Genomic DNA, 19,676 nt, shown 5'->3' with positions numbered 1-19,676 from the left:
CGAGTAACTGGCCTGCGCAGTTAAATTGAAAATGTGAACTTTGTTTTACAGGGAAAATGGATTAAAAGAGGAACCGATGACCTGACCTAAACGGGCCAGATTCACAGACCATTACGAAGGCCAGAACTGACCGACCTCGATTAATTCCACTTCACCGCTGAGCCACTATGGGCAATGACGGGTACAGTGTCTGAATATAAGGAGAATGGAGCAGTAACAATAGAGCTGAAATGAGAACAGGGTTAGTGTTTTGTCCAGGTACTGTTAACAAATGGTTCAGAACCACTCGGAAGGGGGGCCTGGGCCAGACACTGGGGATTTCACCCGCGCCTTGTGCTTCATCAGGAAACGGATCGTGTCGACATTCCCATCGGTTCACTGTCCCCAAAGCCAAGGGCTTTTCCCCCACCCTCACCCTGTTCCTGCCCCCCCCATCCCTGGGAGAGACGGGCACTGCGGCAGAAAGGAAGCCCATGCAGCAGGGATAACGCACGAACGTCCGGAATTATCTCCCAACGTTGGACTGTACAATACCATACACCTGTTTGTGCAATACCAACAGGTAAATGGATCCAGGTTTTAAGATGTGACGCCACCTCACTTTTAAAGAGAAAAATATTCCTGGTGAAATTAAATCGGCAACCGCAGAGTCAGTTAACTTAGAAGCAATGTGAAGGCACTTACCAGTTTAGAAACGTTGTGCTAAAGGCTACAGGTATTTCTTTTCAGGGTATATATTGCTAAATATGCATGGCAAGTACATAAATATGTACACACATAGCACCAGGAAAACTCCGATTACGGGCGAGCTTAAAGCGCCGCTCCTATTGTGTCTTTCAAGACAGACAGCTGAGAGAAGTGGCCGCCGAGCGAGAACAGGAGAAGAACTCGCCGTTGTCAGCAGTCTGTCGGCACTTCTCATCTCCCAGGCTGAAGGCACTGCGTGACGCTGCAGCAGTGGGCTGTTCGGCAACTGGAGATGCCAGGGCTTTGGTCATTTTGAAAAAAAAAAACACGAAAAAGAGCCAGCAATTTGCCACTCCAAAAAAAAGGCAAAAACACTCAACAGCGTGCGTATTAATTAAACACGCTGTGACTCTACTACAGAGGAAGCCTTAACCTCGATTTTGTCCTAAGCAGTTATCACTTTTAATTATTGGATTATGGGATATTAAGAGGTCACTAATGCCCTATCCAGTTCTAATTATTGTATAATACAGCCAGCACACACTGAGCACCAGCTCTGTCGATGGCTCAGCTGCAGATTTCAATCAGGGCTGGCTTGGCGGTACTCCCATCCGCGGGGCTCGTTTTGATGCCTTCTCCTTCCCGAGCCCGCGGTCCTGGGGGAGCCCACGGAGCAGGTTCGGAGTGATTAGCGAGATCCGCTCCCCCAGATGAGATTTGTCCATCAGTTAGCGGGGGGGGGGGGAAAACGAGCTGCAAATCCAGGTAATTTGCTCTCTGTTTGCCCGTGCAGTTGTGTAATTGCATGCATCTGTAATAGCTGCAGTCTCTTGACTGAGGAAATGAACTACTTCCAGCCAAATGCGAACAAGGCTACACTGCAGAATTAGACAGTGGAGGATAATACTTGCAGATACAAACGTATACCCCCAGGCAGAATTTATAGACTACCCCCAAAACGGGTCTGTAAGAGACAGTAACGCAGAGACAGTTTAACATCTAAAACTTTTTACTTTCGCTCTTACTTTCAAAGCAAATACCCCTTGACGGGTTTCTATTTATAGCCGGGCGGCGTGGTCCCTTTCAGGTGAGGGAGGCGTGCTGCTCCGGCCCAGGGCCCAGCTGCAGCGATACCCCAGGATGGGGTCGGACGGGGGGCCCGTGCGGTCCCTTCAGATAAGCCAGTGACCTTTTCCCAAGTCGGAAAAATCCTGTCTTGCAGAAACCATCCGCCGTGGAAAAAAAAAAAACAGCACTCACGATAATTGTTAAACCGAGGAGCGAGAGTTCTGGTTTAGCAAGGAGCCACTTGCTTATAGAAATTTAGAAAAACTACTGTATGTACTACTGAATAAATGTCTGAGACATTTGATATATAATGTATATCTATATAAATACACTATATCAATTTATTAGCTAATATAAATATATAATAGTCTTAGACTATCTGACATAGTTAAACTGCCTGCACTCTGCACTTTCCTTCATTTGTAGAGAAAGCACAATCCTACTTGATCTTTTGAAATTGTAATAATTTTGCTTTAAGCTAAGAACTGTATTTAAGCTAGTATTGTATCTGTATTGTGTGATAGAAAGTGTAGCCTTGTGCTTTCATGGATGTCTGGAGAGGTACAATCAATGCAATGACATATTTATATATTATAATGCCTGATTATGCTTAAGACATTTGTACAGCAGTATGTATTTAAAATCGATACAGTAGCTGGTACTTCCATTTCTGAAGGCATATAAAGTCACTGTTAGTTGTAATGTTAGACATCTTCTACAGAATGAAGTTCGAGGATGGAAAAGGCAGTTCCATCTCTTGTAGCGCCGTGATTGGACGAGAGCTCATTAATATTCATAACTGCATTCCATTGCAACTGCATGTTCTCAACCTACTCGAACCTGTAAAGTTTTTAACCCATATATTGTATGTAGCCTGTTTCACTGGGCAGGGTTGGCTATGCCGTGCTGATGCGCCAGATGTCCGTGGCTTGTAAACGACAGATTCAGAACTCTCTTTAGATAATTCCTACTGCCGTGCGTTGTGAAACAGTGGGAGCTAATTAATATTCATTCACTGCCGTAACTTAAATCTACTGCTTGCTCTTAAAACGCACTTAATACTAAAAGACATAAATAGTTTTACTGATATTCTCTGCATGTTTTGAGTTTTACAGTTTGCTTTAACTAAAGATATACAAGAGATTTAATGCCGACACTGTAGTGCTGCATGCTCTATTGAATCAAACTCACAAAACACTTACAGCAGTCCTAACTGCGTGCGTTTCTTGCACACCACAAATAAACTGCGAATTAAAAAAATAAAAGATACTGACAGCCTGTAAACTATTTCTTTCCCCAACATCTGTTGAAGAACATCCTAATGTGTTGGGTCATTATTACTGCTCACATCCTCAAAGGCTCCTTATATACATGTTGTATTTACCAACACTACTCACTAAACCGCAGGTTGTAAGGCAGTGATGCCGAGACGTGTTGCGTTAATTGTAATTAAAGTGGGGGAAGAAAAAACAAAGCCAGATAAAACAAGCCACCAAGGGCAGGAGAGAGCCCCTGTGTTAAAAACAATTGCTGAAAGACTTAAATAACTAAGACTCCAGGGCATGAAATTAGCGATAGCTGGCAGACAAATTGCTGCTGCTGATGTCGTTCAGCTCCTGAAAATTGACATTCTCTAGCCAGGCCTTTGTGCCCGAGATTCTCCAAGCACTTTATTCATGGCGTATTTTAGAAAGAGCTGTGTGTGTGTGTGTGTGTGTGTGTGTGTTTTCTAGAGCTGTTGGCACCATTTTTTAGCAGTTTAGGGAAACACACAGTTGAGAGCTGTGACTCAGTGAAATAACACCGTCTTAAAATAACACCTGCATAGTTTTATTAAAAGGGATGACCGGTGTACACAGTTCTCTCTTTAACAATGCCAATAAGTGGGGCATTTGTTTGATTTTCTCTTCTGGGCACTGGGAGAAAGGGGCTAGTTAAGATAAGATCACTTCATTGGCCCTATACAATTTCTTGCATTAGGAATTTGTCTTTTCGCAGACCCCAACTTGCTCTCCATGAGACACACAGACAGGGGGAGAATCTGGGGGTCAGAGCGCAGGGTCAGCCATTTATACAGCACCCCTGGAGCAGCTGGGGTGAAGGGCCTGGCTCAGGGGCCCAACGGAGTAGGATTCCTCTGGTGGCCGCGGGATTTGAACCCACAACCTTCCAGCCACAGGCGCAGATCCTGAGCCACAGAGCCACCCCATTAACACCTAACGCCTTTCTCCTAACGCCCCAGTTAGGAGGAAGGGGCTTTGCTCTTGAAAGTGCTTCTTCCTCCTCCTGCGGCTCCAAGCCTGGAACCTCTGCAGAAAACCACTTCTGCCTTCCCAGGTCTGTGCTCTCCAGGCAGGAAGGTCTGCGCCACTGCATTGAGCACGTGGTGCAGACTCCACACATGGCAGGCTTTCCATGAATGAGTAAGGCAAAGGGCATCTGCGACAGAGAATCAGACCTGAAGGTTCTTCTCACTCATTACAGGCCGGCTCATTTGGCAAAGACCTGATTAAATTACATTTTTAATAAGGCTCTTAAAAAGAAGGGAGGGGAATAAGGGGGGGGGGGGGTGGAAACTACCAAAACAAGATTAGCTGTAACATAGCAACAATCGGCTCAGCTCGCGGAAGTTATTTAAAGATCTGATCGCGCCCGAGTCTCAGCGCAGCTCGTGCAGGAGAGAGAGCCCAAGACTCGTACTGTTTGCAACCACCCCCCAAATTAAAACTTGTGTGCGTACAAGGATTGAAGAATTCCCGAATTGACCCCGGGTTGAAGTAAGGTAAGAACAGGTAGGAAGCGCAGAATTAAAATGAGCCCTTCATAAGACATTTGATTTATCTCACTGAAACGCTAAGGGACTCCTGAGAGGGGAGGAAGAAGGGCCGAGCCTGCAGGAGAGAGAGTGCGAAAGAGCCGGAGGGCGGGAGGAGGTGGGAGGGACGACCCGGCGTGCACGGGGGGGGGACTGGGAGCGCAGTCGCTCCAGGCCCGGATCCGGCCCGAACCTCAACCCGCCCACTCATCTCACGTGACCAACCTGGGCCGCAGGTGAGGCCGCAATGCGACGTAGGCCCGAGATGGGTTTGGGCTTGGCGCACTGCCCCTGGGGCCTGTGAGCCACAGTTGGGCTTTAATCCAGGCCCGTGAAAAAGTGGGGGTGCTAGGTCTTGCATCCACTCAGCAGGACAGAAGAAAGACACCCCCTCTTCCTCTAACATAGCCCCCCCGATCCCGAACCCAGAGCTCCCCTGACCAGAATCCAGTCCCACCTCTGGTTCTTGGTGACTTAAACACATCGTTAGTCAAACTTCCCGTTTGCCTCATTACCTTTCAGTTCTTACAAAGAATGTGATCGCTTGTTTACTGTATCTAAATCGGTTCAGACGAATCCACCTGTTCGAAGTGAGAAATGATTTAAAAAGGTCTGAGGCAGGGCAGCTCATCCCTGCAACCTTTCCTGTGCCCTCGGCATTGGGCAACTAATCTAAACCTAGCTCCTCGGTTCTTTAATTTACAATTAGCACGCTCACTATACCCAAGGGCACTCACGAGTACTTGAAGGTCAATTAAGTTATTAAGGCATCAATTAAGTAATAAAAAGTGAACATAGCACTGGTTGCAGAGTCCTACACTGGACTCTATATCCTGCCCCTGTTCTACATCCAAATCATGTGAAAAATCACGACATGACCCCTGGGGGCTTCTCTCCGGAATGACTTCATGACTGTTCATGGCTCTGCGAAAGAACACCAGCTTCCAGAGCACGAGCCAACCAGCCAGGCTTAAATAAGGCCCCGTTCGTTCCAGGTCCCCCGCTGTTGGAACTTAACAACAGCCGAAAACAACAAAAAAAAAGGAAATTTCTCAACCAGAACCTGCCAACGGAGTCCGGCGGAGCCTTTGGGAAACAGGCCAGGACTTGACCCGGACGGGCAGTAAAAGATGGGAAAGCGTCTTTGGGAAGGGCCGGAGCTGTAACAGCAAAGTGACAAAGCAGGCGACACAAGTGGAAACTACGGGGGAGTGCGTTTAACAGAGAGGACAAAGGCCGGGCTTCACGCAAACGTACAGATAGGTAAAGGGTGGGAGGATGGAACACACTGCCCAGCCGTGCACTGGCGTCTCTCAAGAAACAGCTGTACGAGATCCCGAGATCAACGAGCTACCAGCTACCACAGAAGAGCAGAAGACCTCTGATTTGGGAGCAGTCTACTGTCCTGGCAGAAGATCCTGCACCACGTGCCCTGCTGAGGTATTCCAATCTTGTAAATCTCTACCTGGCAAAGATTCTCGTGCTCTGTGGGGCCCCGCGTGCAAAAACACGGAGATGCAACCAAGCCCAGGGCTTCGGCTCGTTTCCAACCCCCCCGTTACAGACCGTTAGTAATCATGAGATCTTAAGAAGGTGGATCTAAAAAAACAGCCCGGTTTGCATGCCAGTCATGCAATAAAACCAGAATTAAAGCTGCAATATACTCTATATTACACGAAGTTATAATATATGTGAGAATGAGCTGCAAATTGTTTATTGTATATTTTACAGCCTAAACACACCAGCAGATTAGCAATTTATGCCTCTCATAATCTACAAAAAGATATCCGCTATCATTTCTTCAGCTCTGGCAAGAGATTCCGATTTTATACCATTAAGCAAAAGGACCATCTCGCAGACACCAGTGAGCTCTTCCGCGGCGATGGAAATTCACAGGACGCATTCGGCAAGTGCCGAATTTGGATCCCACTTTGTCATGAAGACCTAACCTCACACTATTAGGCTTGTCCCATAGCACTGAACAGCAGGCAGTCAACAGAGCTCAGTTCAACACTTAAGGTACCACATGAGCAATCAGAAGTGGATGCAGCCCTGGTAGGTTCAAGGCACTGCACTGGCGTTTGTGCTGCACTCTAGCACACTCAAGGCCATGTGTTAAACTTGCCTACCCATCGTTTCCCTCTCTGTACCATCGGAAACCCAAAGGATAATCCAGACCTTTGAACTACAATATTAAGAGCAGGGAAAAGACATTAGGAGCGATGTCATGTTAATATTGTGAATAATAAGATTATAATAATTGCTTACACTTATATAGCACTTTTCTGGTCACTCCACTTAAAGCGCTTTACTGGTAATGGGGAATCCCACCGCCACCACCAGTGCGCAGCCCCACCTGGATGATGCACCAGTCCGCTCCCCACACACCAGCTCTCAGTGTGGAGGAGAGCAGAGTGATGGAGCCAGTTCATAGATGGGGATTATTAGGAGGCCATGATTGGTTAAGGCCAGGGGGAAATTTGGCCAGGACACCGGGGTAACACCCCTACTCTTTTCGAGAAACGCCCTGGGATTTTGAATGACCACAGAGAGTCAGGACCTCGGTTTTACGTCTGATCTGAAGGACGAGACGAGTACCTTCGCCAGAGAGAACTTGGAACGTTGTGTTCACGCTACGAGAATGATATTGCCGTGACAGAGGAGGGCAGCAAACCAAAGGAGAGCAACCACATCCACTCCTGGGCCAGAGGTGAGGCCACACTCACACGAGCCGCCCTCGTCCTTCGGTCCCACCAGGCAAAACCATCCTGGCTCTTTCTTAGGCGTGCAGTAGCAGCAGGCGGTTTGATTGGCTTCTGGATTTAATGCCTTAAAGCCGCGGCTCGCGCTGTGCTGCCGGGGCTACCGGGAGCCGGACAGGAATTCCAGAGTGGGGTGATGCCGGTCGTGTGAGGGAGAGATTGATTCAAACACGTTCGAGCACCTGCTCGGGGCAAACCGGTCATAAATCTCGGGCTTTTACTGCACCACCTGTAAATCCGGCGCTGTTCAATAGAAGTGATTTAAACCGCCCCCTCTCTTCGGGGCAAGAGAGAGGGAGCGGAAATGGCAACAATGCATTTTGCCTGATGGTTTCCTTCCACTTGGTCTCCAGGGGGAGCTGAAATCAGGGATCGGCCGGTGTGATCAGAGCCTAGCAGCCTGCTCTGCGGATCTGTACACGTGCGGCGCTTTCATCATTAACGCCAACGACCCCTGGGGATGCTGAGGAGAGGGAGAAGCTGAGAAGGTGTCCACCACCCGGCGTACCCATCCGTTGTCCTAAAGGAATACCTTTTGGAAAGGTGGGGGGGGGCGGAATCACGGAGGAAATCCCAGAAACAGAGGGCACAAGGAGCAGAGAGGAGCAACTCTCTGGATGGGGTGCCAGTCCACTGCTGGACTCGCACACACAGGGACAACTGATAGAAACCAATTCGTCCAGCCAGCATGTCACTGCAGGAAACCACATGGGAAGAATCCGACGCAACCAAGGCAGGTGTGAGAGGAGGGGGGTGGGACCCGCACAAACAGTGGCATCCCAGTCTGGAATCCTAGCCAGGACCCCGGGAACTCCACAGCACCATGCAAGCACCTCTTTCTTGGAAAATGAAACATGGTGATGGACATGAAGCGCACCCATGTAAATAATTACAATACTGTATACAACGTCGATCAGTAATGTCAGTTGGGGAATAATTCTGCCACAGTAGGAAAGACATTAAGAGTTGTGATTTGGGAAAATGCATAATTAGCCATATATTTAATTAAAGCATATAGAGAGCTGGAATTTGCAACCTGCTCTTCCAAAACCAGGCTCCTAGAGGTCCAGACTTCATTTGAAGGTCCTAATCTTACAGATCAACCTTAAGAGAGTTTTTAAGGAGTCGCAAAAACTGTTTTTTTTTTACTAAAGCGCCTTTGCATGCTGCGATATGATGAAGTTCGAGTGGGGAGCTGCGTCAGCGTGCGTAGGCTGCAGAGGAACAAGTCAAGGTTTACTCCCTGCTCATTTCACGCCACGAAAGGGAAAGAAAAGAGACGCGATGTTTCAGCTGTGGAGCCTCCTGCATGCGATTTCTCTTTTCCTGTCAGTGTAATCAAGACAAGCGCCGGTCTGCCAGAGCCTAGAACAAGCGACCTGATTTTAAACCTCAGTTGGTTAACAGACCGGCACCCACCCGCCGGCGAGCGCAGGTTCGATCCCGCGCCACTCCTGGCCCCGCAGAAGGGCTGGCTGTCCGGGAGTCGGACCCAGGGACAGGCAGCTTCAAGCAAATCCAATCTGACTGTGGGAGAAGGGGAGGTGGGGGGGTGTGCACTGAGGTACCCCATAAAAAAAAACCCCGTGAAAGCTGGGGGTGGGGTGGTGGGGGGGGGGGGACACGCAAATTCCACCCGGAGAGGCAAGTCTGTAACAAACGCAGGAGAAATCCGAGTTGGAACGGCGGGGCTCGGCTCTGCGGGGCGCAGAGAGGCTGGGAAAGAGCTCAGGCCCCGGAGGTGCGAGGCAGGCAGGGTGGGCTGGGCGCGGAAACACACACACGCAGGCCCGCACGCACACCCGGCCTCCCACCGGGACACACAGCGCCTCTCTCTCTCTCATGCGCACGCACACACTTTCTCACTCGGCTCTGACTCAGGCTCCCTGAGTAAATGTCAACCTTATCTTAACGCTCCAAAAGCTGAATTTTTATTTCCAGCTTTACTTTAGTCCCCTGTGAGGGGGGGGGGGGAAGATAGAAAAATTTCATGCTACAGCCACAGGGGATGAAAGAAAGTTACTGATATTTTACGACTGTTATTATTATTGTTATTATTTTTTAACATTCATAGCTTTTTGTGAAAAAAAATAAATGCAGCGTGGTTTTTATTTACTCCCTTTTTAACAGAACTGTGAAAAGGTAATATTTCATTTCCATAGGTTGCTTTCTGATAACAAGCTTGGTCCCTCATCGCCTTCCCCAGCTCGGTAAAAAACGCCTTTTCTCTCTGCTAGGCTCTGCTCGGAAAGTCAAGCTTTAAGAGAAGTTCCCAGGTGGCTCAATCATTAAAGAAGCTCGTTCAGAGAGGCAGACGGCAGCCTCTGTAGTCTAGAAATTATGTGTTCAGATCCAGACCTGGTCTTTAGCAGGTTCTGACCAGGATAATGGTACAAAGGCACAGTGTTACTCAATGACCATGAGTTACTGTCAGCATTAAAGCCTGCAGTGTCATCAGACTCCTCAGACTGATGCTGTCTCAGCACTGTGTGGACTGCAGGACTCACTGCACGAAGCATGAGTTACTACCAGCACTAGAGCTTGCAGTGCTATCGGAGAGAGCTGCGCCTCTCCTCAGACTGATGCCGTCTCAGCACTGTGTGCACTGCAGGACTCACTGCACGAATCATGAGTTACTACCAGCACTAGAGCTTGCAGTGCTATCGGAGAGAGCTGCGCCTCTCCTCAGACTGATGCTGTCTCAGCACTGTGTGCACTGCAGGACTCACCGGGTGAATTATGACTGTCAGCCTGAGAACTTGCACTGTTATGAGTCAAGTCTGCCTGAAATGATTTGTTTCGGCCTGGAGGGAGCCTATAAAGAGGACATTCTCAAATCTGAGATAGAAAACAGAAAGGATGGCTCCATTCGCCTTCCTTTTCTTCGTTTCTTCGTCCCCAAAACTAACATCGTCTTCTTTCCATTTATTTTCAAAAACCCTCAGTGCAATACAGGAACCAGGATCAAACCCAGAGCCTGAGAGCTCTAAGGAACGTCTAAGCCAAAGTCTAAGGTAAAACAGGAACTCTAACTGGTACAGCAGGTCCCACATCGGCATCATGTTTAAAACCCACAAACCTGGTTTACATTAGTCTTCGAATATATATATGTTCTGTAATTAGATCACATTAGTCCTCTATAGTTGTTTTTTTATATAACAAGGTAGGGTTATATGAAGGATTGAAAATATCCTCTTTTTAGAGGAAATAAATGCCATTCAGAAAACCCAAGCTCAGATCTGATTTTGGGCTAATTACCGTTGTTAACAGAACGAAATTGCAACTTTTTTGTTTTTATTCCTTTCACTTTTGTGGCCGAGAACCTCCGTAGAAATGAGCTGCATTGCTGTGGAATAAGGCTGGGAACCCATCCCAGCCACCAGATACACAAGGGCTCTGTAGGACAACGCTTAGAACAAACAGCCAACACTTGCAGGGGTCAGTAAATAATTGCAGTGCCGTCCAGATTCTGTCAATTACATTTCTAACTGAGTGGTGTGCAGTTAGCGCCAGATAAATAAAAAAAAAACACTGATATAGAAATTCCAGAATAAAATTATTCTAGACTCCGCAAGAGCTTCTTCCTGCAGGCTGTCAGGCTGCTCAACACCCTGGAATCTACTTGCACCCACCCCAATTCCAGAAACAGAGTGCGTTGTGGAGATTGTATAATGTATTTGCACCATCTGCACTTTGCACTGTGTGCATCCTGTCTACAATGCCTACGTCAGTGTCCTGTCTGTATTTGCACCGTGGACCGGGGAAGAAAGATATTTCGGTCCACTGTATACTTGTATATGGCCGGAATGACAAATAAACACGAACTTGAACTCGAAAATATAATCTGCAAACCGTAACTGTTTGCGAATCCCCGTTTCCCTACAGTTGTGACTCTTCCAAGAGCGTTCTCCTTTGCGAGACCATAGCTTTGAGAAACCCAGCGAGTGCACCAGCTGTACTATTTGCCCCCACACCTTATTGCTGATTGCGACGCTGTTAAGGAGGTCTTTTCCCACTCAGTCTATCAACTGTGTTCAACCACAGCTCTTGAGTACCGCTTCTCTGCTTCCTGCCAAGAAATTACTTCCAAGAAAAATAATTAAAACCAGGCAGAAATATTCTGTGCCAAGAGCAGGTGATTACAGGTGTCACTAACTGACTTAACTGACAGCTAGGCTGCTGGAGACATATGCTGCCTGGGCCCAGTTACTGTTACTGTACACTCCTGCCTTGTGTGAGCCTGGTAGAGCAGGCAAAAAGAAATGCAATACCGCACACTGATCAAACCCCTGACAGATGGAGGTCGGCAGGCGACCCACCCGGCTGAGATCGGGCCCTGCGGTGGCAAGGGTCTGGCCACGGCGCTGAGAGGATGCCAACAGGGCACACGCCGGAGCAACACGAGGGGCCACCCAACAGCCAGAAGCACCTGTTGGGGCAGGGCAGTCAGGCCGGGTGTTGCCAGTTCAGATCCAAGCTGTGCCACGTGCAGACTGTGCCTAGGGGTTCCCCAGCGGGGGCGGGGTGCCAGTCCCCCGGGCACCGCCAGGGCTGGGGAAGGTGATACAGAGTGTGGACCTCGTGGACCAGAAGGAGGTGCTGTTCTTTCAGCCAGCAGGAGAGCTAATGCCAGGGCTAATCCAACAGAGCCTGTTCCAGCCGCCAATAGAGAAGGCTCTTTACGGGTGGAGCAGTGTGTGTGTGTGTGGCAGCTGGGAGAGCCTGACCTGCGTGACAGACAGGCAGGCAAGCTGTGTGTGAAGGAGACAGGAAGCAGACCTGCGAAAGACGATGACAGGCGAGGAGCAGGTGGGGGGGCGGGGGGGGGGGGGTGGTTGTGCGACCGCTGTCACACAAACTGCTCTCACCGCGTGGCCAGGCTGAAGGCGAGCCGCCTGCAGAAATCCAATCCCACCTCCGTCAGCGCCAAGCCCCTACCTGGCCCTTCTGGGTGGTCAGCGGGCGGGCAGAGTCCTGCCAGACCCCTTCCCCCCCTTCAGCCTCACTCACACACACACACACCCCCATCACCTTTTCTGGGCCTGTTTCTTCCTGCCCTTCCTGCTCGCCCATTTAGACCCCCCAGCGGAAACAGGCCCAGCTCCGCGCTCTAGAGAACTGACCCTGAACGTCACCTGGCCACAGATGACAGCAGCCAGCGACTCCGGGACGGGCGACCGACGACGCGGCCTTTCAGTCGCGTCGTCGGTCTTTTAAAGGCACTCTGGTCCCGGAGCGAGCGGCTAAGTCACGCGGGAGCCGGGATCTTTCCCTCTTTCAGACACGAGCTGCGCGCTGCCTTCCTCGGGCCTCCGCCCCACACCCGGCGCCAAACTTCCCGCCATCCCGCTGCCTCCTGCGGCCGCGCGGCAGGCCGGGGCCTGACCCAGAGGAGCTCCATCGAGCGCGCGAGGGGTCTGCACATTAATCGGCACCAGGAGCAGGACCGACGGCAGGTGCAGCCGGCGGGAAGGGGACCCTGCGCGGGCTGTGTGGAAGAGGGTAAGAGCACGAGAGTGCAGGACAGCAGTCCCCGCGGGGCAGCTCCTAGCCAGCCAGCGAGGTGTTTTCCCCAGGACACTAATGACCGCCTCCAATCAATAGTTTGAAAGAGCCATTAATCAACACCTGCAGGCACTAGAGGCACGAGCGCTTGAACACCGCGTGAGCAGCTCAGAGCTCAGCGCCCTGGTCCGATCCCCGGCAGGGCGTTCTCGGGGTCAGAGGTCATAGGCCAGGCTGGGCTGCGCTGGGGAGAACAGTCTCCCCTGAGCCCCCCTGCTGCGCAGAGACACCGAGGAGCAGCGAGCAGCGCGTTCGCATGCTCCTCAGATCCAGCTGGACTGAAGTGCACGAGGAGCTCAGCTTACAGCAGCACAACACACACACAAAACAACACCCAGTCACAGTCACCCGCACGCACACAAAACAACACCCAGTCACTGTCCCCCGCACACACACACACGCACACAAAACACCCAGTCACTGTCCCCCGCACACACACACACACAAAACACCCAGTCACTGTCCCCCGCACACACACGCACACAAAACACCCAGTCACTGTCCCCCACACACACACACAAAACAACACCCAGTCCCAGTCACCTGAGTGCACACACACGCGCACACAAAACAACACCCAGTCACAGTCACCTGAGTGCACATACACGCGCACACAAAACAACACCCAGTCACTGTCCCCCGCACACAAACACGCCACACAAAACAACACCCAGTCACAGTCACCCGAGTGCACACACACGCGCACACAAAACAACACCCAGTCACTGTCCCCCGCACACACACACGCGCACACAAAACACCCAGTCACTGTCCCCCGCACACACACACAAAACAACACGCAGTCGAAGTCACAGTCACATAACACACCACCCAAAACAACCTGTGCGCACATATTCGACACAGCCACACGTAAACACAAAATATAGCCACACAACGCACGCAGCCAGACACACAGCACAACTCCACAAAATAATTTGCACACTCACAGCCTTCCACGTAAAACCACACACAGGGGAGCCTGGAATCAGAGAGAGAAGGACTGCAGAGCATTTTTGTTTAAAGCACATATCAATGTTAATTAATTAAGCTAATTAATACATTTTATTACTGTAATTAACAGTCATTGCTGTAATTGAAATTGTGACACGAGGGCCCAGCACAGTTGTGAAGTACTGGACTGATAGCACCGGCAATATTTTTCCATTTAAAAAAAAAATGAATTCACAACTTTGTTCTCTAGATTTTCATTTACTGGGCTGTGGCTGCATTATCAACACCAGGACCTCATCTGAATCCGCTCAGATGGCAGTAAACCTTCCTGCAGGTTTACAACTAAACCCAGGAGCTGGATTTTGAGCGGGAAACCAGCAACCGGCTTGTTCCAAAACACAGCCCCCTCGGAGATAGCACAGTGTCAACTCCGTGCAGGAAGTGTCTTCCTGGAAACTCGAAGCACTATTCATCCATGCACGCGTAAAACACACAGAACAGAAGTAAAAACATTAAAATGTACTACAACCAAATCAAACTACAATATACTAGAATATAGGAATATTAATACAGTTATGCTTAATGCAAAGAATTCAGCACTAAGTAACAGGCACACCGACCAGAGTATTTACCTGCTAACTGCCTATGCTACAGCCTCCATAGCCCTTAGAGACGAGGCCCAGCACAGGGACTGAGAGAGCTGCATGGATCGCGCTAGCTGGGGTCTGGCCTGGTTTAAACCCCGTCGACAGGAGGCCTGTAACACGCCCCTCTCTGCTTTCAGCCCGAGCGCCGGGAGAGCGAAGCTGTGAGCCAGGCCGACTCAAAAGGTCAGTGAGAGACGCCCGAGGTCCCCGCAAGCCCGGCTCCTGGGCTCCCCACCCGCGCACGCAGCCCGCTCTCCTGGGGCTCGGAGGGGCACCCAGCACCACGCTCCTCGGCTCCAGAAACACGGCCCTCTCGCACAGCGGCGGAGGAGGCGATGAGCGCGGATCACCACTATCGCAACGACAGCAGTCTGGGTGTGTGAAGCAGCGCTGACACCAATACTGTGATTCATATATATATTTGCTGCTGCTGCAACACATTCACTGCAGCTGAGGTGGCAGTGGGCTTCTGGTTCCTCCCCCAGATGCAATGTCCACGAGCCCCCCGTCTGAACACTGGCATGCTTTCGGTACTCAAGACACTCAAACTACAACGTGTTTCAGTAACCTTTAAATACATTTTAAAATGAATCTCTTCTGCGGTAAAACTCTTGATTGGCTAAGGTCATCAAGGTCTGAGCTGGAACAGGCACCTGAAACAAATGTGACACTCTCGGACTAGGGCTGCCTACCCCTCCGTCGTACAGACTTATCACAAGGGCACAGTTACAAGCGAAAAGCTGAAAAGAGACTGAGCATCATGTCCCATTCAAAGCGCAATACCGAGATTGTGAAAGACGAAGGTTTCTGCTCCTAGGACAAAGGGGAAATGACATCATGCTCAGTGTCACATGGTCAAATGACCTCATGCTCAACATCAGATGATCAAGTCACATCGTGCTCAATGTCACATGGTCATTCGACCTCTTTTCCGGCACAGGGAGCTCCTGTAGAGACCCTTCATCAACACAGATGTTAACTAGAGTGAACCAGGAAGACACAGGGGAAGACCTGGGCCTGAATTCTGTCTTGTTGGGTGATGATCTCATTTCCCGGGGAATACCATTTCCAAACCGATTCTACGTTACTGCACAGCACAGTTGCTGTTTGGTAGGAAGAGCTCAAGCTGTGTAGTGCTTGAAGTCGAATGCACGACAAATTTAAAGTAAAGGGCAACAAATTCCAACACCTTTAAGCCCTTCATTCTCATACAGAAAGCGACAGGGCGTCCGCTGCCCACAGTGTATGTCGGCCATATACAATTTCTCACATTAGGAATTTGTCTTTTCGCAGACCCCAGCTTGCTCTCCATGAGACACACAGACAGGGAGAGAAGCTGGGGGTCAGAGCGCAGGGTCAGCCATTTACACGGCGCCCCTGGAGCAGGTGGGGTGAAGGGCCTTGCTCAGGGGCCCAACGGAGTAGGATTCCTCTGCTGGCTGCGGGATACGAACCAGCAACCTTGCAGCCACAGGCGCAGATCCTGAGCCACAGAGCCACCACTCCGGCCTGATCTTCTCATTCCGCGACAGGGGCAGCTTGTCCTCCGCTGCCACGAGCCCATCTCGCCATATGACAACGAAAATGACCCCAAAAAAAAAAGAGCCCGGCTCCACAGATATCAGGGGGCGTCGTGTTGGAAACCGAAAGCAGGCGCCAGGAATCAGTCCTCCGTGGCCTGGCCCCGCATTCACAAAGATGATTCTTACGCAAAGACGTACATCTAGACGTGTCTTCCAAGTGGAAGAGCTTTTAAAACTGAGAGCAGGAGGAACTGCTGTACACAAAGGGTGGCGGGGGTGTGGAACAAGCCGCCCAGCCATGCTTTGGGGAGCCGATACTCCGGCTTCTCTCAAGACACAGCTGGATGAGATCCTGGGATCACTTAGCTGCGACCAGATGCACAACGCGCCCAACGGCATCTTTGTTTTGCATTTCTCATTTCATTTTGGAAAATAAAAGAAATGATGGGGGGGGGGGGATTTAGAGAATCGTGGATGTTATTGCGAAAGGCGTGCGAAAGTGCCTTGGTAGAAAGCCATGGCCATATCAAAAAGGGAGGTGGGGGGGGGGGGTGGAATCTGCCATCCACAAGACATGGGGCCTAGAAAAACATCTTGAAGTTTATTTCCTGGGATTCTTACCGGCTGAGGATGCTGAAAGCAGGAATGAAACTGCCCTGCGAAAAACTGGAGAGAAATCAGAGCTCGCGCCGCACAGCCGAGTGAAGTCATGACAGAAGAGCGCAGAGCTCCGAGGGGCTGTCAGGTAAACGCCAGGTCAGAGCACGGTTCCACCCAGGCCTTCGTCCCCGAGCTCGTCTCACCAGGCTGGGACCTCTGGCGGCTTCCTGACAGCCAGCTGAGCAAGCAAGGCGGGCAGCGGGCCCCGCCGGCAAGCCTTTCATCAGGAGCGGCGAGGAGAGACGAGCGACAGGCGCGGGGCTTGCCCACACACATCCCGAGCACCTGGAGCGATGGGGCCCTTTCAAAAGGGCCGGCTGGGGCTTGCGTCTGCTCCCGGGAATGGGCGGGCGGGCGCGGCGCGCGGCCCCCCGGAGCGGCGAGAGGCCGCCGGCGCTGGCGGAATCTGTCGAGGCCCCCCAGGGGGGGCGTTTCCGTGCGCCTCCGTCTAGCTCTCTGAAATCGCCCTTTCGGTTTGATTGTGGCAGCGCGGGTAACCTACTCTCGCAAGGGAGTTTCCTCGGCACGCTGCGCTCCCTCGCTGGCCCTCTCTCTCGCAGGCACGCACACGTGCAAACACAACCGCAGAGAAGACGTGAGCCGGACCCCCCCCGCGCTCGGAGTCATACAGCAAAAGTGAGAACAATGCACGCCCGACCTGTCCGGGTGTCAAACTGAAGGCAGATGCTCCGATTGTCTTCAGGTTTTGTTTCGTTTCCTCCAGATATCTGTTTTTATTGGGATGGCACATCGCAACAGCAGGAACAGTCAGAGATGGGCTGGGGAAAAGAAGTTACCACCCCAAAACAGGTCCTCTAACACAACTGTTTATACCCATATCTCACTATATCCTACAGATTTTTATAAAACTTCCAGAGAAGAACAACGCAGACTAGTGTGAGCGGACCTTTGATCTATTAAGACGGTGACCTACACCTGGCCCTGCTCTGCAAACCTGCACTACCATCAGACTCTCGTTATCGTGGCGTCTCCAGGGGTCTACTGCTCCGAGACGGGAGGAGGAGAGGTGCCACCCCACAGACTCTTCGGTGGCGGCAGCTGTGGCAGAGCACCCCCAGCCCGTCTGTCTACAGAGCAGAGGGCAGGTCCCCAAGCACCGCGCGGCACACAACCCCAGGAAGCGTACAGCACACACCATTCCGCAGCGGGTTATCACGCCTGGCACGGACACGGACACATTTCATTCCCGGGCTGGTCCGCCAAACACTGCAGAATTTTTGGGGGAAGGCTTTCCAGCACAGACTTCGGGGGAGGGTTAGATAAGGCTTTCCCAGCCCCGGCCCTGGAGGACTCGAAAGTTTTCTAGAATTCCATTCCCACTGAGTTTTTTTTTTTTTACAGGGGCCTTGAACGACCTGGTAATTTGCTCAGTTAGATTTTTTTTTTCTCACCCCACAGCCCGTTATAAACGAACCGGACTACAGGGCCGGGATTTGAAATGGCTTTTCAAGCTCGACAGGAGCTCCAGCCGATTTCCAGCAGACAACAGTTCAGCAAGGGCTGCTCCCGGTCGATCACAAGTTCGCTGAAGGCGTCTGCCCAGCTCAGCTGATGGAAAAGAAACTAGGGCTCCAGGGATCTGGAGTGGGACATGGAGAGCCTCCCAGTCCTGGACTGGACTTCACGATTCCAGTGTCTTCTGCCTTCGTCACCTTTGTGCAATCGAAACCTCTGCCGGCCTCATTTGCAGCAAATGTTTAAATTGGACTTTTAAATGAAGAACGATATAGCCTGCCAAAAACTTACCCTAAAATATGGGCGTCGTGAAAGGGTTAAATTAAGCACAGGAAGAGATCAACAGGGAAGAGCTGCAACAGCACTGGGAGGCCGGAATGAGCAAGATCACCAAGAATTTGGACAGATCGATGCTTCGCGGGAGATTACCAGTTCCTTGGCCTAGTGACGATACCGGTATTAACACAAACATTGTGATGCCCGGCCTGCAACTACACACCAAACAGCAGCCCCCTCGCTGAGTGTCTGTGTGCAGAAAGACCTCCTCATCAGTCTCAAGTGCTCTGCTCACCCTCGTCGCGCAAAGGGGCCCAATCAGTCCAAGTTCAAGCCGTGGGTCTTCAGGCTGAAGTGTTAAATCACCCCGATCAGCCCCGTCCATCACCCTTCAAATCACTCCCTGCCCCAGTAATCTCCTAATGCGGCTCTGCTCAGAGCGAGCGACTGAGATATTCCTGTGGCTTTCTTGCACTTCACATCCTCCAGACAGGCATCTGATGCCCTTCCTCCATTTCTGTTTCTCTATTGCAGGCTTCACGAAAACCCTTCGGCCGCTGTGACTACATGAACCAGGGGCCCCCAGTGCTGCAGGTGGAGATGTCTACTAGGGCAACATTCTACACAGCGTCCAAGAGTCCTGTCCATCTGATGACCCATTTGAAAGTGAACCCACGTCCACAATGTCTTATCTAGTCTCTACCCCCTTGTCCTCGCTGTGTCCAACAGGCTGGGGGGGGGGGGGACCTTTTTTCTCTCTCTCTCCGTTTTGGGAATGTCCAGACTGGGATTCTCCCCGTTTGCTTCTCCCTGCTAAGCAAACGGCTCTCGGAGTGGCAGGTGCAGGATGTTTCTGCTAGGGGAGTAGGGCAGGCCGGGGGGGGGAGGTTTGGGGATTCTGGCTTCAGGAAAGGAGGTGCATGGTCCTGACGGCGCACAGCTCTTACTAGAAGAGCTCACCCCCTGAGCGAGCCAAGGGGAACGGCACCCGTCGAGAACGGCTGGGCACGCACTGGACGGGGCATGAACAGGAAAGCAGGTGGCAGCTGCAGAACTGGACAACCCTAAAGGCATAAGGGACAGGCGGGTGGGTTTTTATGAGAGAAACATCCCTGCAGCAGCGGCCCTTCTCCTCAGCCTCATGTCTCCCCACCACATGCTGTACTTCATCGGCGCAAGACCGGAGGAACAACGCGGCTCTCGTCGCGCTCTTTTCTTTTAAGACGTCTCCAAGGAGGCTCCTCGG

The 19,676-nt window shown here is 51.1% G+C and overlaps 2 long non-coding RNA genes across 2 annotated transcripts in view; one reads left to right on the top strand and one right to left on the bottom strand.

Annotated features, from left to right (window-relative positions):
* Window positions 1–19,676, bottom strand: part of LOC148643859 (uncharacterized) — an 84,000-nt gene that overhangs the window by 48,129 nt on the left and 16,195 nt on the right. The gene's annotated exons all lie outside the window — the stretch shown is intronic.
* On the top strand, window positions 4,343–9,447 carry LOC148643860 (uncharacterized). Its single transcript, XR_015928892.1, has 2 exons — window positions 4,343–4,537; window positions 7,686–9,447. It is a non-coding gene; the product is annotated as an uncharacterized LOC148643860 (long non-coding RNA).

Source organism: Lepisosteus platostomus, chromosome 21, assembly GCF_059453375.1.
Source record: "Lepisosteus platostomus isolate fLepPlt1 chromosome 21, fLepPlt1.hap1, whole genome shotgun sequence".
NCBI classification, from domain to species: Eukaryota; Metazoa; Chordata; class Actinopteri; order Semionotiformes; family Lepisosteidae; genus Lepisosteus; species Lepisosteus platostomus.
Note: the sequence above shows the minus strand (reverse complement) of the source record. Positions and strands in the feature narration are given on the sequence as shown.